Below are 25,745 nucleotides of genomic sequence, written 5' to 3'. Positions count from 1 at the left end.
CAGTTCACCAGAAAGCAGATTTGGCTCCAATCCCCTGGGAAAGATTGAAACGACAATCTGCCTCATGGTGTCATTAATCAGGAACCATCTGTCTCTCTGAATGGGGATGCAGAGTGCTACCTATCTCTACCCACTCAGGTGTAAGCTCCTTGAGGGTAATGTCTTAATAAGCTCTATATTCCTGGCAGTAAACACAGTGTTTGACAATAAATGTTTGTTCAATGAATGGGTAGATGAAGCACACATACATATATATGCATAAATTGGAATTGGCCGTTTTCAGATTTGTTGCTATTTTCCAGCTCTTATAACACCTAAACTTTAAGCCATCAATTAGTTGCTGCGCATTTTTAGTCCTGAAGACAGCCAAGGATAATTAGGTTATTAATTAAAGCAGTGGTTGTCATTGTACAAACGTTATTTCAAACACCACTTCAAGAGTTTCAGATCTCTTACTTTCAGAAGTCCTTCGTTATATCACCCATGTGTCCTCAGATCTCATCAGCCTGTGGATTACAAAATACTGACATCGTTTCATGAATATTCAGTTTATAACTAGCAGGCTCTATCATGGTAATGTGGAGCATCCATTCTGTCCCCAGGGGACTTAGGGTCATTTCATCCCACCATGGGTCCCCATGGGGCTCCGCAACTTCACTGAACCAGAGCTTTCCTTCAGGCCCCCTTCTGTCATCCCACAAGACCCTTCTCCAGGCTGCTGTCCCCTCTGCCTACTGCCAATGGATTCCACCTGGCGATGGACACAGCCTGCTCTCTTCATCATTCAAAACACAGCTTACTGCTAGAGGAGAGAAGGAAATGCACGTTTTAAGATCCCAAACCCAACCTCTTCCTGTCTCCCTGCAGACTTCCACATAGCAGGGACCAGTCAGTGCCCCCAGTAAAAATCTGCAGGCCTCCCACATATCCATGTGCAGAGTCCAAAACCAGCTCTTTTGCTGCCCTGGGATAACTGACAGTGAGACAAACTACTCCTTCCAGGGAAGCTCTTCACCAACCCTCCACCATCTCAGGTAGAGGCTGTTCTTCATGGCCCAAGAAGGCAAAAACTGTGTTACTAGGTCTTAAAATATGATGTATGAGACACCAAGAGCTTCGACTATATTCATATTTAGGGGGAAATATGCCCTCCACTTCTAACTAAAGATACAAATTAATTTTTCTTAACAGAATACTTTCTTTTTTTAAATTGATTTATTTTTAATTGAAGGATAATTGCCTTAGGGAATTTTGTTGGTTTCTGCCAAAGAACAGAATATTTTCTATCTTAGTGTACATCTGAATTCAGTTGTATGAGGACTTCATAATTTTCCCCAACGAGTGGATATTTGTTTTAGATGTGAATAAGCTCATTCTCAGCCTTACTCTAGTTCTCTCAACAACAGTGCTGTAAGTTCATCTAGCGTCTCTAATCTACCAACAAAACCCTCTCAGCCTCAACAATCTTCAAGGATCAGTTCTATTGAAAGAAAAGAAAACATAGAAAGGAAGGAAGAAAGAAGGAACACATCACTATAAAGCAGTTATCCTCTGGTTTTTAAAAAAAATGCAAAATGAAAGAAAGAAGAGAAAAAAGGAATGAAGGAGTAAAGAAAAGAAATACCCCTTTATAAAAACACCTAACTTAAATTTCTCCCTACGGTTCAAATTTAGGTCTTCAGGGTCTTCATTGTTCTCATAAAAATGTTGTAAATCAAAGCAAACTTTCCTTAGAGCAATTGGGGGGAAAAATTCTTTCTAAAATAACATTTTCCTGTAACTGTTCATGGGAGTTGAGTTCATCATATGTTAAGCATGTCCCATGCTATGTTATTTTTCAAGATGTCTTCAATAGGATCAAGGGACAGGCCTCTAGGGCATCATCTCTGTTCTATACCTGGAAAAAACAATGTACAGAAATTTCCATAAGAGAGATTGACAGTCAATACATAAGACTCAAGAGGCAAGGAAAGCCCGTAGGGTTAAGGCACTGCATTCAATTACAGACCTGCCTCGGGGCTCTGAATATCCAGGTCCAGATCTTTGTAGGGTGAATAATGCCTGAGGCTTGATACCAGGTCTGATGTCCAGGTTTGACATCTATGGCAGACCTTACACCCTCCTGCCTTGTGATTTTGAAAAACTCGAAATCTCTCCTGAGTCCTCACCTACTAACACTGTGACCCACATGAGAAGTGTCTGAGATTATTTTCCTTGAAACTATAATTCCTTCTGACAACTCCAACACCAGGCAACCCTGGTTACTAACTGGTGGATTTAATTTTTCACACTGTGGCAGCAGTGTAGGAAATCTTAATCAGTCCCTCCAAACCACACACACTGGCTTACTCCCTGAAAAAGACAGTGACACTATAGGAACTTGTTGAACACAGAGGACCTCAAAAAGGACCATGGACCCCAAATGTTGCCAGTGTCAGAGCCATCCTTCAGTACATTCACCAAAAGTGATCCAGCTGGAAGTGTTCTTTCAAGTTCCCATTAGAAACTAGCAGATTGCCTTCCTGGCAGACATTGTTGCATAACAGCTGTACTTCGGACAGAGCACACTGGTGGCCCTGGGAAAACCCATTGGAAATCTACCTTTTTCCTCAAGCATATGGACCTTCCTGAAACCTGTAAGAGAATGGGGTAGGGTAGGGTGTGTTTTCCATAGGAGACACAGACCCTCCTAGCACTCATTTCTAACATCAGAACATGATAAATGTTGGCCAGAGTACAATGCACAGTTGTCCAGAGGAGGGAGAGATTAGTTTGGTTAAGGAGGATGGGGAAAGTCTCCCCGGTGGAAGTTATAGTTGAACTGACTTAAAGGATGAAGGATCTTGACCAATGGAGGGATTGGAGAAAGACATGACAAGAAGAGGGTCAGCAGCTTAGGCAATTCAGGAAGGTGGATGGGACTGTGTTTGGAGAAGAGCATCCACTCTGCGGGAATGAGTCAGCACTGGTGGCCAGGTCAGAGCAGTGGCTGCCATGGTGTGGTGTGGCCTGATGGGGTAAGGTCTTGCAAACCAGGAAAAAGGATTTGGATTTTTGTCTTGTGAGAAGTCATAAGAAATCAGAGATACATAAGAGGCAGTGTGCTTGAAAAGTGTTTTGGAAAGATCACTGTGGATGAGAGGATTGGTTTGGAGACCCAAAGCAGTGAGCTCAGATATAAAGTTTGTGTGAAAGCTGAGATGGACAATGCAAAGGTCAGGAATAAGCACCTGGAAAGAGAAAACAGATTCAAGAGACGTCAAAAGCAGATGAATGATAAGTGGGAGTGAAGGGGGAGAGAGATGGCCTCTTAATGGCATCCCGCTTGTATGCTGAAAGACTCTCAAGTTTGTATGTTTCAAGACTTTGTCGTCAGAAATTAATTCTTTCTATTTTTACTGTATTAAGACTTAAAGTGTTGATCTTCCTAAGAATACTTTTATTATGTTTCTATGGTCCAAACGACTAATCTCCAATGACAGAATTTCAGAATTTGAGGGTAGGGAGTTTCTGGGCCCTCAAAACTCATTCTACAATTGGCTGCCCACCCTTCTTATTTATGAATTCAGCATGTGAAGGAGCACCCAGCTACTGGACTGAAATCACTTGATTACTGTTACCTTTTCTTCTCTCTATTCAGTTTGGTGTAAGGAGAGCTAGATCCAGAGAAAGTCTGTCATAAGTTCTTGGCCTCCCCGGCCAGTCAATCAAAGCCCTCTTCCTAATAAAATGGTTTGGCTATTACATACCTCCCAGCACCAGGGGCAATCTTCCCCAGGAGTCTTTGATGAGTCAGTCTAGGGCCATCATACTACTCACATGCATCTTCTCAACGAGCTTCACTGTCCCAAATATCATCAGCACCGCTGTGGTCAGGCCTCTGGAGGATGCCTGGCCACCCTGTCACACCGCCTGTTTTGCTGCAGGCACAGGCACAGCCACACCACCAGCCTTCCACCTCTGCGTGTCTGTGGCATGGCACTTCTGTGTAACCTTAAGACCAGGCAGCCTGGGATGACTCTCCCCTTATTTCGTTGTGCATTCTCCTATAATCCCTTTAAAATTCTTCAAAAGAGTATCTTGCAGAAAGAGGACTAGTCTTAGGAAAGAGAGAGGGAAAGAGATGAGGGAAGACAGAAGCAAAGATATGAGTCAAGGCTTTGAGGAAAGCAATAAAAGAGAAAGAATCCATGACCTCCCTTAGCCCTGGCTCTCAAATAAAGATTGGCCCCAAATTAAAATTTCCTAGCTCTGCAGTCACTGTATACACAGTGAAAAGAAAACCATCACACAAAAGATGCCGTTATCCTCACAGCAGGAACAATTGCAACCAAGATGATTCTACTCCAAGAATAGAAAGATAACAGTGCAAAGACAGAAACTTCAAAACTGTGAATTGTCAACAAACAGAACTGTTTCTTGAAGGAAGAATGGTTATAAAGGAAGGTAGACAGAAAAGGAACCCTCCAGCTCTAAGATGGGGCATGAATTGCCAGGGAAATTTCTAGTTTATGTTCCTCCAGGGTGAACCTACAAGCAGCTGTATTGACTGGGAACAAACCCTGCCTGGATCTGTGCAGACCCCAGAAGCCCCTCACCCACCCCTGCCTAGCTTCGTGTATATTTCTGAAGTTAAACATCACCACCAGACTTTAAACTCGATGGTGGCAGAAATTTCAACTGGTTTTCATTTCCACCGCATCCTCAGCACTCAGCAGAAAGCTTGTATACAGCTGGCATTCAATATATATTTATTGAATAGATGGTTACCTGATGAATGGATTCCTTTAAAATGAACAAATTACTTCTTCCCTATCTGGCTTCTAAAAAGCAAGTCCCAGAACCAGAACCAGTCAGGTGGGCAGTGCTGCCATCCTTGCTTCAGGAAAAGGACTGTTCCTACCTTTCCTCCTCCTCAGGTTCCTGAAGCTCAGAAACAAGGACCCCAGGGATCACGACCCACTGAATGTCTTTCAACAAAAGATTCTCTCCCGGGTTGTTTCCTTTCAGAGAATGAGCCCCCTGGGGGCTGATAAGGAAATGGCCCCATATGCGAAAACACAGGCCCCTAGTGGCAGAGGGGCACCGAGCCTCCTCCAAAGGGGCCCATTGGATGGTTGCCTTTGAACAAATCTGAGTGTGTCTTTTGATAGCACACGCACCAACCACCCCTGAGGACCTCTTTCCTTTATGGCTGCAGCAACGAAGCAGCCACATGGTTGTTACAGATAAGGTGGCCTGAGTGCCTGGTGCATGCAAAGTAGGCTTCATGGTAAACAGCACTGGGAGGAACTGCAGCCCTGCCACGTACCGGCTGCTCTGCGTTGTGCCGCCCTTCCTCTGTAACTGGCTCCCAGCTAAACGGCTGCAATCTCCCACCACTTCTCAATTCTCATTTGCTATCCTTTTTCTCTTTGCCAGCTGGTTCCTATGGGACCTGAAATTACACAACTTCCAACAGAGCTGCCATGATTGGGAGGCATGTGACGTGCCAATGCCTATATAATATTCCTGGTGGGAAATATAACTCTGATATCTGCTGAGACTAACAAAGGCTCACTCATACCTACCATGCCTTTCAAGGCACCCTGGAATTGGAGCCTTACCAGCTGTTTGTGGACAGAGAGCTATCCTCCAGGACCTTAACCGTTAGGCACGAGGAGCCAAGAGACAAAGCCATTTACTGCCCGCACTACAGGCACCATGAGACATGCTTAACATCACACAGGACAAGGCTGTATGCCTCAAGCAAGCTCAACACAGAAAATTCAGAGGGCATCCACCAAGACAGAGGGTGTTCAGTGTCATCCTAAACTCCCTCCACTCGTTCATCGGTTCATTCATTCAAAACCAAAGGACCCTCATGGTTTAGAAATCAATATCCTAAGTGCTATGGGAATACTAAGATACAAAACAAGCACTTCTCAAATAATAAAATGTATTCAGCAGTTAACACTTCCTCACGTTTATCTTGCTACACCAGCAGTGAAAATTAAATCCTGTTGAATTACTTGCATCTTTGACCTGACCCATAAAAGTACAGTCCCTGATACCCAGAGCGACAAACGAATTGGACGCACTGAAAAAAATCAAACCCAAGAATTAACATCTTCATCACAGACCCGTGCAAACCTAACATTTCTAACAGCCTGAAAGATTTTAAGCACCTACATATACATATGTAAAATACTAGTAAATTAAATAAATAATCAATAGATAATAGATAGATAGATACATGTGAAAAGTAGGTAGCACAGTAGCAATGATTGAGCTCCCCTTCAGACTTGGAAGCCAGACTTGTTGAATTTTGGATCCCAATCTTCCACTTAGTGAGTCACTAGCTATATGACCTTGGGCAAGTTACTTTATGCCTTGCTTCTCTCAGTTATAAAACAATTATAATAATAATACTTACCTTAGAGGACTGTTGCAAGAGTTAAGTGAATTATTACATGTAATGCACTTAAAGTGTCACTTGGCACAGAGGAAACACAGGAAGTTTTAGCTGCTGTTGCTGTGGATGGTGATGAGATCATGAAGGGTGATTATCACTACATATCTGCATCCCTGTATTGGGGCTGGCCTAGGCCCTCAGCAACTTGATAAAGAATAAGTCAATCTCTTGGACAATTAAGCATTTGTTTTAATATTAGTGTCCCATCTAGTAAGAGCTAAATATCAATGGGAATTCACAGAAATACAATTCAAAAGACTTTCAGGACCTTTGTTACTGGATGCTGATAAATTATTACAGGCTTCCTACATAGAAAAAAGTAAAATCAGTGGAAAATAAGACATTATGAGATATTCAAATAAAACAGTAGCCTGACCCATTAAATGGATAGTGGAATAATTTATACATGTAGAACCAGAAAAAAAGTTAAAGTTGTTTATGAACATAATCATAAATAAGGAATTAGTTCTTTCAACATCGTAAGGCATACTACATTACCTGAAAATTTTCCTATGTCCAAAGAAATTATAAATTAAGTCAAAGTACACCTGACTTTATGGCATCCTAAAAAAACTGTCAAGTGAAGATCATACCATGATTCCAGAAGTGCATAATCTCTACAAAGACACTCGCACATTGGCCTCTGTTTATTCATGGAACCACCCATGAAAACTCCTGGGTGTGAACTGCTGAGCTGAGAACTAGAAATAAGCAGGCCTGTCTTCTCTATTTTCTTTTCTGAAGATGCAGGATCTCCTGCGGCTTCAGATCTTGCTTTTATTCATCAGTGGAAACACTAATCCCCTGCTGTTTTGCTGGCTTTCTCATTTGCAGCCAGCATATGGGCTCATCAGCACTAGTGCCCCCAAGAGCAGTCCTTCAAGTGCACAGAATCGCACAAAACAAGAGGCTTTTCTTGGGATAAAAGAACTAGAGAAGGACCCTTTGCAAAGTTTGGCTTTGGAAATCTGATTTCGAAGTCTTAACCCTGATGGGACAGGCCCAGACTGACACAGTGGTGAGCGAGTGAGTCACTTTCTTTCCAGGTTTTCTCTTCCCTAGGGATACCTTGGGGTTATTTTTAACACAGCCCCCAAATTGCTGAATGCTTACTCAGAAAACTCTGGTTTCCTAAAGGACACTGACAACTCTAGGAAACCTCCTGTATTTTCAAACAGTAAAAATCAGTTCAGTCAACCCTCCCTAGAGCAACCAAAATGCAAAGGCCAATGCCACATCACATGCAATGATGAAACAGATTCTTTGTGACTCTGTCACCCAGATCTCTGATTCTACCACGCTAACAGTCTCAGTAAGAGAAATAATCGTTCCTTTTCCACTACCATCAGAGGGAGAGGAAGTTTGGATAAAGTAGAAGAAAGTTATTAGAGAACAAGGCATTGACTGGAGAACACTGCCCAAGACTGGGTTTCCTGGTCACTTCCTGTAGGGACCAAATGAAGACTGTGACGGAGATGATGATATACTTGGGAGCATCTGTCCCAACCAGCTCATCATCTCACTGGAAGCCCTCTAATCTCCCTATTTGATCCTGGAAGAAAAGGTGAACAAGAAGATTAAAGCCATTTAATAAATGCTCATCAAGTATCCATAAGTCTCAGACTATAGAATTGGAAAGGTTCATTTTTTTTTATTCAACAATATATATCGAGAGTCTACTCAATATGCCAGACACTATCTCAAGAGCTGAGGATACCAAGGCAGGTAACATAAGCTTTCTACCATTCTGGAGTTCACGCTGCAGTGGGGCTTGTAACCTAACAGAGGAACGGAGTCAGACACATATGAAAACAAGACAAGTACCTGGTTGTGATGATTATGGGAGGGTTCCAGAAGGAAGGCACAGACTGGAATTAAGACCTCCAGATTTCAGGATGAGCTGGGTGATGGGAGCCTGGAAAACATCTTAAAGGAGCTGAGCTGAGACTAGATACGGAAAAGTTTATTTATTTACATCACAAGGTCCCAAGTCAGCGACAGAAGCAGAATTACAACTCTAAAACGTCCCCACTTGCCTCCATGCTGTTTTGCTTCACAGCTGCTTCATTCAGTGCCATGCAGCTGGGTAACTGAGTCGCAGATGGAATACTGGCAGCCAAAATTTTTTAGAGACAAATGACACTGTGATTTTCCTTGACACCCATTGAAATTCCTCACTAATTTCCAAAAATATCTTATGTTTGCTTTAAAACAACTAGTGGGGCCCAGACATTTCAGGAAAAACAAATCCAAGAAACAGAGTAATTCCAGCCATCTGAGCATTCTGAGCCCAGATCAGTCAGACGGGCAAAAGCCACTTACTTACTGAAGGCTGTCCTGAGATACCAGGCAGCTGAGATCCAAACTAAGAGAGAGAAATGCAGCTTCCATTCCCTTCATTCACCTCCATTTCTGTTCTTCGGTTGCTTGTCCAACCACCCTAAGCCAGAGCAGAGAAACAGCAGCCAGAAACTGGGCAAACAGCAGTTAATTGCCATACCTAGATGAAGACAAATCGTGGGCAAATATCAGAGTCTGACTTCACTGTTAAAAATGCTTAACATGAGATGTCTGAGACTAATGAGAAAGAGGAATAAAAGGGATTTCCTTCACTAAACTTATCTCCTTTTTAACCCAAAGAACTCAAAGCGGGTGAGAGTAGATGAGTTCTCAAATCAAAGGTAAAGTAGGTCTTAAAACGTCCAATTATAGAGAAAATCAGAAGTTCTGGCACTCTCCCACTGATATTCAAGTGACCCAGTGGATATTTGATACTGAAGACTCAGAGGGGCAGATACCATCAGAGAGAATGGTGCTAGTAGCCAGTATGGGTAGATTTGATCTGACCCTGGGGTCTTTTTGCTTCTTCAGTCCACCTATTGTATCTTCATCCCAACTGGACAAAGGAAAATGGGACTCTAGCTCATATGTGGCTTCCATCCTTAGCTGCAAGAGATGATCCTTTGCCTACGGACACAGAAGTTATTGATTGTGCTCCTTCAATTCTGTGTGTGTTAGTTGCTCAGTCGTGTCTAATTCTTTGTGATTTCATGGACTGAAGTTCACCAGGCTCCTCTGTCCATGGCATTTTCCAGGCAAGAATACTGGAGTGGGCTGCCATTCCTTTCTCCAGGGGATCTTCCCAAGCCAGGGATTGAACCTGGGTCTCCTGCATTGCAGACAGATTCTTTACCATCTGAGCCACCTGAGAAAACTTCAACTCTGATGTGGCTCTATTCATTTCATCCATTTAACCTGCTCAACTTACCTGATCACAGACCTAAGGGCATAGCTCAGCTTCCCTCCTTCTCCCACAGGAATATTCTGTCAGGCTTGGAATGAGAGGCTCTGTATCTCTCCTGGTGACTGGGACTCAGTGACTACGTCACTAACCCAACCATGACAAAGCAGAAGAGATGAGGCAAAGAAACCAACATCTGTGGTGGCCTACCAATGTGTGCCGGGCGTGGGAATGAGTGTCACATGTGTGTTCTCTCATTCCAACCTACAACATCCCTACAAGCTAGTTACTCTACTTGCAGATGATGAAATCAAGATTTAGAGAGGTAGCTTGGCCAGCTACTGGCAAGTTGCAAAGCAAGACTCAAAACTCAGAGCTCTAAGACCTGCCAAGCTAGTGCTCTTTTTATGGGTAATGATATCACCACAGCACCAATGGTGATGTCAGAATGTTCAGTTCAATTCAGTTCAGTCGCTCAGTCGTGTCCGACTCTTTGCAACCTCATGAATCGCAGCACGCTAGGCCTCCCTGTCCATCACCAACTCCTGGAGTTCACTCAAACTCATGTCTATCGAGTCAGTGATGCCATCCAGCCATCTCATCCTCTGTCGTCCCCTTCTCCTCCTGCCCCCAATCCCTCCTAGCATCAGAGTCTTTTCCAATGAGTCAACTCTTCGCATGAGGTGGCCAAAGTATTAGAGTTTCAGCTTTAGCATCAGTCCTTCCAATGAACACCCAGGACTGATCTCCTTTAGGGTGGACTGGTTGGATCTCCTTGCAGTCCAAGGGACTCTCAAGAGTCTTCTCCAACACCACAGTTCAAAAGCATCAATTCTTTGGCACGCAGCTTTCTTCACAGTCCAACTCTCACATCCATACATGACCACTGGAAAAACCATATCCTTGACTAGATGGACCTTTGTTGGCAAAGTAATGTCTCTGCTTTTGAATATGCTATCTAGGTTGGTCATAACTTTCCTTCCAAGGAGAAAGCATTTTTTAATTTCATGGCTGCAATCACCATCTGCAGTGATTTTAGAGCCCAAAAAATAAATCCGACACTTTTTCCACTGTTTCCCCATCTATTTCCCATGAAGTGATGGGACCAGATGCCATGATGTTAGCCACAAGCAATTCCAAGCAGACTCTAGTTGATAGCAGCTATCCTGCTGCTGCAGAGTACCCTGCTACTCCCCTCACCTACAACATGGGCAGAAGACATAGCTTCCCCAGCTTTGGGCTTGGGTTGTTGGCAAATCCTTTCCTGATCTCAGACATCACTAGATGAGCAACCCACCAGTCTCCTTGAGAGTCAGGAGGACCCACAGAGAATCTCTGATTGGATCAGCAGGTATGTTAAGTTTCTCATATTGATAAGCTCTCTGCTGGACACTGAGAATGCAAATACAAAGATGCTATCTTTGTCCAAAAGAATCTTAAAGTCCAATGCAAAAAACAAATTATCAGATAGTTATAATAAAAGTAATAAGTGCCATGACCCAACAAGTTCAAGGAGCCCTGGGGAACACCTACCCTGGGTGAAATGGGAGTGGACAAGAAGGAAGGTACAGTTTTTTCAGGAAGAAAGAGCAGCCACTGCAAAAACTGGGCATATGAGGACTATAATACATTTTCAAACCTGCAAGTCCTTTTTGTCAGCAGAAGTACAGAGCTCAAGTGGACGAGTGGTCAAAAGTGAGACTGGAGAGAGATTAGGAGATCATATGGCGATGACATAGGATCTTCACATTCCCCTAAAAGCCAAGGGCAGTGAATAGGAGTTTCAGCAGAGGTGTGACCTGGTCCCCTTTGGTCTGAACAAAAAATGAGTGTGAAGCCTGCATGGAGAATGGATGAAACAGGAAGCAGGAAGGCCTTTTGGATAGTAGAGTAATTGCTGGCAACCAGGGAAGAAAGCTCCGCCTGAGGCAGGGGTGGCTGTGAGCAGAGGGGAAATTGGGAGCTGCACAGATTCTGAGTGCAGGCAGAAGGACAACTGGCTGGCCGGCTAGCTCCTGCCTGCCCCACCCTTTCCCCCTACAGCTCCTGGAAATGCTCTCCTGACAGAGCGTCCTCCCAACTCTCCAGGCTCAGTTCACAGTTACCCCTTCTGAGTATCCCAAGCAGAAGCAGCTCTTTTTCTGTGCTCCTGGAGTGCTTTGGATCTACCTTTAAAAAAAAAAAAAAAAGGCATTTCACACTCTTTTGCAATTGCTCTGTGTCTGTCTCCCCAAAAAGCTGAGCGCTCTCAAGGCAGAACTTTGCATCCTATGTCAGAAGTTTCCTCTTACGTCTCCCAAATAGCACCTGACCTGTGATGTCATTAGCCCATGTTTGTTGAATAAACAGCCTAATCTGTGGCCTTGCAAGCCTGTCGCTCTCTCTCTGAGGAAGTGGCTAACCCCCAGCCACCCTTACAACGGACAAAACGTCCCATGGCTAGACAGCAGCTAATCTGGGCAGGGACAGGCAGGAGACCAGCACACCGCAGAGTCATCCCCATAAAGCCATGCTGTGGACCTGTGCCCTCTTCCACCTGGCCATCTGCTGGGCAGGTAAGGACAAGCTGATGGGCCTTTTACTCTTCAGGAAAATCAGGAACAGTTTGCTGGGGTCAAAGGGAGCGCATTGCTGAGTATGGCTCTGAAACTCCTCCCCGTGTGACGGAGGAACTTCTCTGAGGCCTCTCTAACTTGGGGCTTTCCCTTTCAGGGGTCTCTTTGGATGTAATTTTGGAATCAGAGACCAAAACTCTGACTGTCCTCCTTGGGGAGCCTGCCACCTTCCGTTGCAACGTAACTGGAGGGAACTGGAAGAACTATCAGATGAGTTGGTATAAGAGGAATGAGAATAATGTCTTAACTTTGGTATACAGACTAAGCAATAACTCTAATGAAAATGTAAGGGGTGGTTTCAAAGGGAAAATTGATACTTCAAAAAATCAATACGTACTCAACATTCAAAAAACAACAATAAAAGATGTTGGAACTTACTACTGTGGATCCGACACCCACAGTGCTACAGTCCTGATTCTGATCGCCTCAAATCTCCCTGAGTCAAACCAAGGCAGCAGATCCAACAAGAGACCATCTTTGGCTAAAATAAGTACCACCCCTGAGGTGAGACCACTTTTTAACCTCAACAGGAACATCTGATAAGAGAGTCAGGAGTTGAGTTGGGGCCTTATCTTTGTAGTTGGTGAAGAGGGACTTTCTTTATCAGCCAAAGTGGTCAGAAAGGTCTGTTAGGGTTTGTACAGGGAGACCAAGGGGACCCTGCTTCTCTCTCACAGACTCCTGAGAAAAGACTAGGGGGAAAAAAACAGCTTTCAATACTGAGAAGTTCCTCTCATTGTGGAGAGGCTGAGAAGAACATATTTCTACTCTAGGGAGTGCTTGCTGTAGCTCATCCCAGAGTCTTTATCATGAAAGACTTTGTGTGCATAAACCAGATAAAGCAGTGATGGTTTTCCATTACCATCCTAATCAAAATTTCCAAAGCTATTAGAGATAGCTTTAACTCCTAGTCTGTGATGAAGGATGACTACAGTCATTTTCTGAGATGCTCCCTAACTATTTCAGGTATTGAATGTTTTATATCTTCCCTTAGCAACAGAGGAGCCCAGGGGACTCACGGGGAATTCAGGGAGGGATAACACATGGCCTTCTGTTATGTGGGTTGCCAAGAGAGATTTTGGAGACAAATATTTGTGGCAATGTGGGATTTCTGAGGTGGTCATAAATCAACTGAATTAAAAAAAAAAAAAAAAATAGACCCCTGAGTCACAAGTTGAAATGGAGGAGACTGAAGTATCTGGAACTAGAGGAAGTCAAGGCCTGGAGGCACCACTGAGCAAACTGAAGGGCAGGAGGGATTAAAGACACAAACATTTCATAATCATCAAGGGAGTGCTTTCATCCTATTGGCCTTAATAGCCATCTCTTTGTTTTTCTGCTCAAGTATCTATCTGTCTGGAATCCTCTGTGTACATAAGGTTAAAAGTTAGGCATTAGGATACAGAGTAGATGTGAATGTGAAAACTACAGCTTTCCTCATGCCTTCTTCCCAATATTCTTTCCAATGTTATCTTCATCGCACATTTAGTTACAGGGCACTTACTGTGTTTATAATATTGGTATAGGTCATGGGAATAGAAAGAGTTCTGTGTTATCTTCTATTTTAAATTGTATTCTCATCAATGGATTTATAATTTATGTTAGAAGACAGAGCATTAGAAATTACAACTAGAGATATGAATAAATGATTAAAAAATACTAGCAAGTACAATCTAACAGTGAGTGCTGTGACTTCACATGCAGTGTTCCAGGAGTTCATGAAAGGACAATCAGTATGAGAAAAGTTTCCTAGGATAGCTAAGGTTTGCAAAAGTTGGGACTTGGATAAGTGGGAAGGAAGAAGAAGGATATTTCAAGGTGAGTGTACTAGGTATCTACCTTTATACAATGAATTACTACAACACGGAAAGGTTCAAAGCATTTATTATCTCACAGTTTCTATGGGTCCAGAATCCAGGTGTGTCTTAGCTGGGTCCTCCAGGGTCTCCCATCAGGCTGCAGTCATCTCAAGCATCTGCTGGAAGAGAATCGACTTTCAAGTTCACTCATGTGGATGTTGGCAGAATTTGAGTCCTCATGTAGACTTCTCCACAGATTCCATCATAGCATGGTACTTACTTCCCTACAGCAAAGGAAAGAAAGCATCCAAGGTGGAAGGCACAGTCTTTTGGAAACAATCTTAGCAGCGACATTCCATCACATCTGCCACATACCATTTAGTAGAAATGAGTCAGTAAGTGCAGCCCATACTCGAAGGAAGGAGATTATATGAGAGCATGAATGAATACCAGGAGGTAGGGCTCATTGAGGGCCGCATCAGAGGCTTCCTACCACCAGGGATTAATGCAGCAGAGCAGGGAAAGAGAGAGCAAAAACTCTGCTTGAGACCAAATTGTTTAAACCCTCCTGGCTACACGACCAATACTAAGAGAGATTGTTTCCAATCCAATTATGAACCCAGTCTACAAAGATTCTAATTCGGCATATCTGGGGGCAGGCCTAGGTACATGTATTTATAACAAGGACCCTGGGTGATTATGATGCAGGTAGTACAAGGACATGTCTGAGAAATTCTGCTATAAGCAGAAAAAGAACTGTTGGATATATCCAAGTTCTTCTGCCCTGATGACAGAGAAATGGGCATTAGATATGATCAAAGAATCTCTTGAAAATAGTTTTTAATTCCAACTGCATATTTGACTTACTTGGGAAACTCTTTGAATATACCAATGTCTGGAATGTATCTGGAGATTTTGATTGCACTGGTGTGGGCATAGAGCTCTAGCTCCCAGGTACTTCAGCCTCCCCTCCCTGTCCCCTTCTCTTCCCCTTTCTGGTCTAAGACCTCCTGTTCCATATGTGGTCTCTGGACCAACATCATCACATCACCTAGAGGTGTCAGAATGTAGAATCTCAGGTCCATCCTAGGTCTACTGAATCAGAATCTGCATTTTCTCAAGATTCCCTAGATGAATTATATGCATATTAAGGTTTGAGAACCACTGGTCTTAAGGACCCCCTCTTTATTGAAAAATTTCATGGAGACATGTAAATCAATTTTTCACAAATGTCACCCAAGAATCTATTTTTGTAAAAAGTTCCTGAAGGGACTCTGATGTGCAGCCAGGTGTGAGACTCACAATAAGCAATCAGTCATCCTCAAATCAGGTTACAGATTATATGTGTTACTAATATAATAAATGGTCTCATTGAGGTGCTATTGTGTCCTTGTATGCTCCTTGGAAGAAGGCATTACATAAATTCTATGTATGACCATTTCTCATTTATCCACAAGCAGATTAGGAAATGAATTAATATTTATTGAGTCAGTGTACTCTTTAACACACCATGTGACCTTCCTGAATTATCTATTGCAACCCAGGACCTTGTGTTACGCACCTTCACCTCAAAATCTAATCAGAAAAATAAATAAATTTTTAAAAAAAACATGAATCATTAGTGTCTGATTAAGTCTGATGGGGAAGAAAAGGGATGGAAGATAAGACCATGTGTCTCTAGTTGTCCGTTCCTCTTGCAGGATGGATGAAAACATGAAGTTCTGGCCCATATTGGGCTGAGACAACTCAGAACCTGAGACGGGAATGGAGTGAGCATGAAAAACAGAGCCTGGAGCCAAGGAAAAGGGACATTTGAGGGGAAAGCAAGCAGACTGCCCAGTAACAATCTGAGAGAGTCTGGGCACAAAACAATGAAAAAAGAAACCAGACAAGAATTGAAAGTAAAGACCTAGAGAAATCCCTGAACTTACCAGGAGGCAGATAAGAAAGCCTTTTACATAATACTTTAAGCCTCGGACGTGGTGAAGATCGGGCCACCAAAAGCTCTAGTATAGTATGAGCATGACCAAGTGTTTCTGCAGAAATCCAAGAGCCAAATGAGTGATATGAATGTCAGCAAATATTTTTGTATTGTCCTAGTTCTTCCCTACTGCACTGGTAGAGGTGATTGAGGGTTGAATAAATTTATTTTATTGTTATCCCTATTATCCTGCTTTCTGTGATTTTTATCTAGCATGAAAATGGATCACTTGAAAGAGTTCAGAACAGTAAAGAGAAATCCCAGAGTGTCTGAAAAAGTCTCTGAAGTCAACTGTCAGGGAATACAATAAGCATGCCACTTCCACCAGGCTCCCAAGCAAAAGAGTCCCTGGGTATCCATCCTGTGTGGCTAGAAATGAAGGATATGATGGTTTAAAAGGTGCAAGAAGTTACCATGTAAAAAAGAGAAAAAATTAAAAAATTAAAAAAAGAAGGTACCTTATGTCCAAGAACAGTGGCATCCATTGGCTGCACTTACAAAAACAAGTCATTCAATATCCGGAAACCACAGTGTGGAGTAAGAGGCAAAAAGGAAAAAAAGAGAGAAATCAGAGTACACTTCTTCCTCTGCATCAAACCAAGGAAGAAAATGTCATTTCAATCATGAGGTGTCACAACCTTAAAGAAATGACTCATTACAGAATCCTGAAAGTGCCCAGGGAAGATACAGAAAGGGGCTGAGTGAGGAAATGGACTCATGGAAATCCAAGCTGTGACCTTCAGCCTAAACAATTAAGAGTTTAAACAGAAAATTAGAATCGTTGAATTTGAAAGCCGGAAGGGATCTTAAAGGTCAAGTAGGAATCTCTCCATTCAATTTACATGTTCATTAAATATTGATTGAGTAAATGATCATTCAGTCTCAAGTATTTTCGATGATAGTCCTTACATTAAAAAATCCCTTCTTATTGCAGATCAAAGTCTGCCTCCCTGTAACTTTATTATGTTGGTCTTTGTTACACATTGTGAACCATAACACACTAAGTTCAACCCTCATATTTTCAATTATTTGAAGACAGCTATCATATCCAACCTCCAAATCCTCATTTCTTGATACCAAATTCTCAACCATTCCTCCTTACTCTCTCATACATGTTGAACGCTTTCAAGGAAAGAATACAAGTTCAATATATTTTTCTTTTCCATACAATTCTCAATACAATGACTACCATATAGTGGGTAGTTAATAAATATGACTTGACTATGAATAGATGAAGTATGTATTCACCTCGTATGTATTCATTCTATGTATCCTGGTTGTTTAGCATATCCATGTAGATGCTTCAAAATTCCCTCAGCAGAACTCCAAGGCTTAAGTCAAGAACTTTGCTTTAAACATGATCCTTTCCCAAGGTTTCCTACCTTACATCTCATCTCAAATCCATGAACGTCTCTTCATCCTCCACCACTAACACCTGGATCCAAACTACCATTTTCTCATGAAATGTTTCATCAGCCTTTTGAACAAGCTACCTGGTCTCTGGGACCTTTCCATATATCCTCCCTACAGTAGCCAATGTGATCCATTCAAAATACAATCACAGTCATGTCAGATCCCTGATTTAAAATCCTGTAAATTACTTCCCATTGCTTATAAGCAAAATACCAAAATCCTTAAAGAAACCTCTAATACTCTGCACAATTTGACCTCTTCTCACCTCCACTTCCAGTACCTCTCACCTTCTCTCCTTCCATTTTCCATGCTCCTGTTAAACAGGTCTCCTCCAGTTACTTAAATGCACCCCAGGACCTCTGCACATAGTGTTCCCTCCCTATGGAATGCATCTTCTGTTTCTTCATCACTTATTTAACTCCTATTTATCTTTTGGATCAAAGTTTACACATCAGTTCTTCATATGTGTCAAGATATCCCAGCAAGTTCAGATTTGGGGTTCTAAATATGCATTCATATTTCTGTCTGTAATATATTTCACTAATCGAATTAATGTTTAGTTTCTCATTAGTTTGAAAGCTCTGAGACACCCAGGAATCTATCTGCTCTTGCTTATCTTAAACCTGATAAATTGCAAAAATAAATTTCTATGAATAATTAGATGACTGTCCTAGATTCCAGAATTTCCCAGAATTTGGTGATCATCACTGACTCTGGGCTGCAGGCAGGTCCCCAAGCCTTGCTATATTCTCACTTTGCAGTGGTCTTGAAGTCTCCAGAGTCACCCTGTGCTACAGACCAATTGTTCTCAGAGACCAGTGATTTCCATCCTTTCTCTAGTTGTCTGATATACTCAAGAGCCTATTTCAGGGTACACTGGACAACTGAGATGGTCATAGGATCTACCCTCTGTAGATTTGAGCCAGTTCCCACACAGGGACCTGGGACAGGGAAGCAAAACCTGCCCAGAGAAACTGGCCAGCTATAAGAAATCAGAGGGGCCAATATGATGATACTCTTCTCAGTGACTCCTGACTGGGCTTCTGATGAGCCTTTTTGGTGTTTTGGATTTGGGATGGGTATTTTCAGTAGCTATATTATTAAAATGCACAAGTCTGTAATTATGGGGATGGATACCCTCATCCCTCAAATATGTACTGAGCACGCACAATATTCCTGGTGCAGTGCCACATGCTGAGCCATAGAAACTGTCAAGGCTCAATTCCTGTCCTCAAGGTGCTCTTCCTAGTGGGAGAAACAGACAAGAAATTAAAGACATTAACAGAGGAAGGAGCACACAGCTGTGAGAACATAGAGCGGGAAGTGATGGCCTAGAGCTGGGGATGGCTTCTCATAGGAAGTGAGGTGAGCTCCTAACAGAGAAAACACTACTTCCTTGAAGAAATATATGCTTGGAAGATGACCAAGATGACCCGAAGATGACCCAGGAAGGAAGATGAAAACCCTTGATAGCTAAGTATATACATGCACACGCACACACACATACACACACACACACACCTTTAAACTGATATCTACAGTTTAAACAAACAAACATACTCAAAACAGATGGAAATTTACTGAACTTAGGCTAGACACAGTCTCTTTTTGTGGGGAAGCTAATGTCTATCAGAATTTTCACAGGGGCTCTTTAACCACAGATGCAGCAAATTCCCTGCCAAGCAAAGCTTAGAGATTTCCAAAGTACCACTGCTGTGCACAGCACAAAACAGACCAGCTAAATGGGAATGGCATGGATTGAGGAGATAAAGATTTAAGAAAAGCAAACAGGAAAGGGGGAGGGAAAGAACATTTCCTTGGATAATGGTCACTCCTTCCAACTTTTTGTTCTTATTGAAGAGCCTTCCCAAACCTCAGAGATTTCCCAGAATTTAGTGATATGGGGCACACCCATCCCGCTAATGGGAACTATGAGGAAATGTGGAGAGACTATTAGGAAAGCAATGTAGAAGCTTGATATTACTTCTGGATTTACATGGATGTAGTAAATAAAATTGTCCTTATTATTAGTTCAGTTTCGGTTATTTCAACTTTGAACCAGTTTTTGTAAATTAGTGAAATGCTAAGAATAATAAATTTGTGCACTTTTGCTTTGCATATCCACCTGATTTTATTTAATTTATAATAATTTAACGCAAAACTATCAATTATCTTTATTCACCTTAACAATGTAATTGAAATGTCAAAGGAAAAAAACAAAGTAGCTGAGACACCAGGGAAGCCCAGCGCACTCTACAGGGAGGCAGACAGTGCCAGTGGGACTAGTTATGAGCATTCGCTTCTGTGTGTCCTTTGACTTCCTTCATTCAGTTTGAAATATTGAGATTTCCTCTCAGATATGTCAGCATCTGTAGTCTACACTAAGTCTACAAATCTCTATCTAAGCTGATGGAGTCGTCTCATTTTATAGAGTTGTTTCTCGCCAGAGCAAAGGTCTAACTTTTCTCCAGTGAAATATAAAAAAATTCAGCTACAAACTGAGCCACTGTGTTTTCTGCTTCTTCCCCAGGATTGTCTCTCTTTTGGGAGCTCTGGAAAGAAACTCATATTTATAGCAGCCTTCCATATTTCCCTCTTTGTATTTGTCAAGTCTGCTGCAGTAACAAACAGCACCAATACATCAATAACTTAAACATTTTTTTTTGTTATTCCTACTTTTACTACAAGTTGGTGGCTTCAAGGTGCCTGCTAAGCTCTGCTCCCTGCATCTTCTTATTCCAGCATCCAAACTGAAAGATGGCTCACTATTTGGGACACACTGTTCTCATGACAGAGGAAGAAGAACAAAAGAGCCGCTGGCAGAAACTCAGAGTGCTCCTCAGAGCATCTGCTTGGACATGACATACATTATGTCCACCCATGTTCATTGACCAAAGCCTTTGGGCCACACTCAAACTCAGCTGGGCAGAACTCATACCCCTCCCTCAGAAGGTGCCATAGGAAATGAAGCAACACAGGAATTGATCATCTTTTTCAAATAAAAGGGAGGATCAAATACTTGTGAATATAATTGAATATAATAATAATGATACAACCTACCACAGCTTTTGACTCCATTCATGTCATTTGTATCCAACATGCAGAATTTTTCCCCACATCAATTAAAAAGGAATTTGGCATATATATACCTATGGCTGATTCATGTTGATGTTTGGCAGTAACCAACAAAATTCTGTAAAGCAATTATTCTTCAATTAAAAAATAATTTTTTTAAAATGAATTTGATATTTTTTTTCTTCTTAGAAAAACTCAGAGACCACACTTGCCAAATTGTTCTTCAGAATGTCACTATCCTTCAAGATGTTAATGGCTATGAAGCAATTAAAAAGGATCCCATAGTCAAATAAGTTTGGCAAATGCTCTACCTTAATAGATCTCTATTAGCATTCACAATTCTTTCTTAGCATATTGTGTGCTCTGAGAACTCCTACTGTAAAGATGCCTACTTAGCCAGAACCAGATTCAGAGAATCCTTTCTATTAATGGCATAACCATTAATATCTCATGAGATTCTAGTGGGCTTCCTGATAGCTCATTTGGTAAAGAATCTGCCTGCAATGCAGGAGACCCTGGTTCATCTCCTAGGATGGGAACATCAGCTGGAGAAGGGATAGGCTACCCACTCCAGTATTCTTGGGCTTCCCTTGTGGTTCAACTGGTAAAGAATCTGCCTGCAATGCGGGAGACCTGGCTTTGATCCCTGGGTTGGGAAGATCACCTGGAGAAGGGAAAGGCTAGTGGCTACACTGCTCTCAAGGATTATGAGAGAATCGCCCAGTGGATTCTTACTGTTTTCTTATTCCTGGGCATCCAGGTTGAAGGACTAGTGATGATGAGAGGGGTTATGCCTGAAGCCAGTGGGTCTGTACAGGCCTCCAAAAGGAGGCCTGCATTCTTGCTAAAATCTTACTCGATGTTAGGAATATGAAGATGCTATTCGGATACTATTTTTTTGCCTGCTTAAGCACACACACCTTGGACCGGCTTTAATTCTTCCTTTATGCATCAAATATATCTTGAGTCCTTTCTGTGCCAAATGCCACGCCAGATATGTTTGAGTACATGTTTGAGCCAAACAGAGGCCTTGCCCTCCTTAAGATAAGAGGAGACAGACATAAAGCAGATCCGTTGGATTTTCCAGGTAAGAATTGCCATTTCCTTGGGTTGCCAAGGATTGCCATTTCCTTCTCCAGAAGATCTTCCCGACCCAGGGATTGAACCCAGGTCTCCCACATCGTAGGCAGATGCTTTACTGTCTGAGCCACCAGGGAAGTCAGGAATAAATAGCCAACAACTATACAACCTCTCAACTATGTACTTTACCACCGGCCATCCATTTTTCCTTTTTTATTTTTATTGGAATATAATTGCTTTACAATGTTGTGTTAGTTTCCGCTGTACAAAGAAGTGAGTCAACCATACATATATTCCCTCCTTCTTGGACCTCCCTCCCACCACCACCCCCATCCCTCATCTAGGTCATCACAGAGCACTAAACTGAGCTCCCTGTCTTACAGGGTAGCTTTCCACTAGTATTCACACATGGCAGTGAATATATGTCAGTACTACTCTCTCAGTTCATCTCTCCCTTCCCTTCCCTCCCCTTATCCGTAAGTCCATTCTGTCTGCGTCTCTATTCTTGAGCTGCAGTGCTTTCCATGCTTAGCTTCTGAGATGTTGTACTTTGCTGATTTTCCTCTATATCACTGGCCTCTCCTTCTCAGTCCCCTTGCTGACTCTTCTTTTACCCAGCTTATGAATATGGAGCACCAGGGGCCCTTGTCTAGGTCCCTCTTCCTTTCTGTATCTTCCCCTAGGTGATCTCATTCACACTCACAGAGTTGAATTCCACAGACGTGGTCAAGGCTCCCAAATTAATATCTCCAATGCAAAACTCCCCTCTGAGGATAAGATCTCCCCCCAGTTGAACCACCTTAGCACTTAACACCTCTCTCTCTTTTTTAAATTCATTTTTTTTCTCTGCACCTAACTCTCTTGAGTCATTTCATGTTTTCTCTCTTTTTCCATGATTGTTTAGAAACTTCCTTTATGCTCCTCCTAATTTATAAACCCCTTGAGGGTAGGAATTCTTAGTCTGTTTCATCTCCAGTTTCTACGGGGTGTTGCATACTAAGTGTTTAATATATGATTATTGAATTTAATGTGTGAGCTGAATTTCTGCTTTAGGGATCTCTGACACACAGCCAGTAATGAAAAGGAATATTTTATTTAAAGAAATAATGCCTCATCCTTTCTGTATTTCCAAATGAACAACCTCAGATGAGAGAACACAGCTACATACTTTGACATGAGGTGAATACTTAAATTTAAAAATGCTAAATGCAGCCAATATCATCCCTTGTGGTCACCGGACCTGCCACAAAGGTTTTATATTAATAAATTGCCTATATGCCACAGCCCATCTGGCAAGGCTGGTGTGTCAGTGCCCATTCGTATCTGCTCCCTCCTTTGAAATGAAAAGATAAAAGAAAAGGACAAGGGTTTGCCTAAAACTCTCCTATCCAACTAGAGCAAGGGTTCAACCACATAATGCTGATTCCTTGATTTAGATTCAGAACCAGAGGAGGACAAAAGAGGCAGACCCCCTGGATTCCAGGAAGATGCTTCACCAGCTGCTCTAATAGCTTGTGGCAACTGCACCTCTGCTCCTTCATCTGAATTTTGATCCTGTTCTTTTCCAAGCTCTCCCCAAGACCTCTTCCACCCATCAAAATCAGCTCATCTCATATACCTTTAGAAGAAAAGAGGACTGATGGAAGCTAAGGGTTGTCTAGAGAAAATCCAAGAGCCTGTGTGCACTTGATGATCTGCTAAAGTAGGTTGGGGGTCAGGATGACCATACAGAGAGGCCCTGATTATAATGTAGACATGACCCCACAGCCCCTTGGTATGTGTACACAGAAGCTGTTTTTACTAATTGTGGTTGCCCTGAAAAAATTTGTCCTTGGCCTCCACATGCTTGAAGCTTAGGGTTTAGTCTTTCAAAATGAGAGGAAAATCGTCTGGATTACCTTTCTTCCATAAAAATAAATATTTTTCAACTACCGTGGCATTTTAAACTCTATTTTCTTTTCTTGCTAGTTTCCTTCCCCTATCACACTTCCCTGAATAAACACAGATTGTGCTGTAATATTTATTAACAAAGGGTTCTCTGGGCCGACAGTGGTTTTAGGAATTCTACCGGGCATTCAGTATGCTGTCCAGCTGAGTCCCCAGCCACGTGGTAAGTCAACACAAACACAGCAGATTGTGAGCAGAGGCAACAGTTCTCCTCCTAGCACACCGCAGTCTCTGGGTCACCAATCTGGAACTTGAGCTGGCATGTCTAAAAATAAGGTCTTCTGACAGAGACAGACGATTGTCTGTCAGTTGAGTCTTGCAAAAACATCCCCTTTCCCTGTGCTCTTCCAGCCCATCTTCTTGGCGTGCGCCCTTCCCTCTGCATCTTTTGTTTTCCTGTATCCCTGGTTTCTCCCTGCAGCCTGGACACTGAGGTCGGTTTAGATTGATGTTGTGTGCTCTGTCACGGGCCGCGATTTCACTCACAGTTCTGCTTCCGTCTGACAGATGCTGAGGTTCTTCCTCACGCGGGACTGTCTCACTGCATGGTTCTTCCTTCACTCTCCTTTGGTAACATCCCAGTCCACAGTCACTTCTCAGTCACACATGTGTGCAAACTCTCAGACTCCTTGGCAATTAAAGCCCTGCCAACTTGAGTAGCTTGTATTTCTATTCAGTATTCTTTTCATTCACTCATACCAAGTGTTCATTATGCAGCTCAGTGTTAACAGCCCTTTAACTTGTCACTTCCATGATTAATATAACAGCACTTGCATTCTAAACTAGACTTGAACACAGCGACACCGTGGTCGTCATTAAACAACCACTTGTAACTATTGTGTCCCCAGCCGTGGTGAATATGATATATGGGTAACAGTGTATTTACCCCAGTCCTTGGCCCTATACCCACGCCCACTTTCTCCCAGAGACTCGTCACAAACCCCACATAACCAACGAGAATGTTAGAGTTACAGAGGGTATGGCAACAGGGCAGAAGCAAATGCAGAGTGGGTGCCGTTCCTGGGACATGGCAAGCGTTATGGTAACCCAAGCTCCTATCAGACCAACATCCACTCACATACTAACTTTCCCACTTCATTGGTTTCAGAGTCTCTTTTTCCAGCCCCCAGAGCTACCTCCTGGCCACTTTTTTTAATCTACCCAGCTACCTTCCCCAAAGCACCTCAGAGTGTCAGGTTTTTCTTCCATTGTTTCCTCAGCTCTATATCTTTAGAGCTGACAGCGTGTTTGAGCATTCTTTCAGACTCATTCCCTATTCCCATCCAACCTGTGATAAAACTAAGCAAAAGATGCATTAGTTCAGAGCCCAAGAGGTAGGAGATACCCTGGAGCTTTTTTGGGGCTGGAAGACCAATCAGAAAAAGCATGGATGACACAAGCGTTTGCTGGTGGCTGTGGGAGCCACAGGCTGTTCTGGCAGCTGGGCCACCACACCCTTCTCCCAAGGAAGAGAAAGTGAGGCCTCTCCATCTTGGCATTTCGCCTCCTCTGGCAGCACAGCCCCAACCCAGAGAAGAGGGGCATCTCAGTATCTCTTGCTTGAAGTAGAGTGGGAAGCGTTCACCCTCAGGGGAGGCCTCAGCTATTTCCTCTCCCTTTGATTGGAGGATAAAGGGTTTGGTTTGCTTCCCTGTGGAAGGTAAGGCAGGGGATTTCCCTGGGGTTCTGGGAGCGCCCAGTACTGTCACCGCCCTCTGCCTTGGGCCCCTTGGCAGGTTAGAGGATGTAAGATGTATAAGATCTTAATTCTACATGGCACCCAAGTTACAGAATTTGAGCTCCTTAAAGGCATGGAAACACAGACATTCTACTCATAAGCTCTCATCTCCAAAGGAGAAAAAAAAAATGTATCTTCTCCCTCTCTCTGACTTGTTCCCCAGTTCTACTGCCAAATAAGAACCTTGAGCAAAATATTTTTCTCCCTTTTAGGGGAGGAGAGTCGGGGTGCTTTTTCTTATGTGCAGAGAAATATTGCAGAGGGGAGGGCTTCTATTCCAAGCCTGTAAAACAAATAACCTCTGGGCCCAATCCAGGTTTTTCCAGCTTTTTCCTCTCTATTGGATATTGTTGGATGGAAGTACAAAATTACCATTGTTTTGGGTTTGCTATTTTATAAATA

At 42.6% G+C, this 25,745-nt stretch overlaps 1 protein-coding gene and 1 long non-coding RNA gene across 2 annotated transcripts in view; one reads left to right on the top strand and one right to left on the bottom strand.

Annotated features, from left to right (window-relative positions):
- LOC100336282 (T cell receptor alpha chain MC.7.G5) overlaps positions 1–25,745 on the top strand; it is a gene marked incomplete in the record, with an annotated part of 1,089,855 nt that overhangs the window by 835,397 nt on the left and 228,713 nt on the right.
- LOC132346295 (uncharacterized) overlaps positions 14,179–25,745 on the bottom strand; it is a 36,959-nt gene continuing 25,392 nt past the window's right edge. The window contains exon 2 of the long non-coding RNA XR_009496084.1: positions 14,179–14,393. This is a non-coding gene — a long non-coding RNA (uncharacterized lncRNA). The remainder of the gene's footprint in view (positions 14,394–25,745) is intronic.

The sequence above is a fragment of the Bos taurus genome, chromosome 10, assembly GCF_002263795.3.
Source record: "Bos taurus isolate L1 Dominette 01449 registration number 42190680 breed Hereford chromosome 10, ARS-UCD2.0, whole genome shotgun sequence".
Taxonomy (NCBI): domain Eukaryota; kingdom Metazoa; phylum Chordata; class Mammalia; order Artiodactyla; family Bovidae; genus Bos; species Bos taurus.
This window is presented reverse-complemented; position numbering and strand designations above follow the sequence as displayed.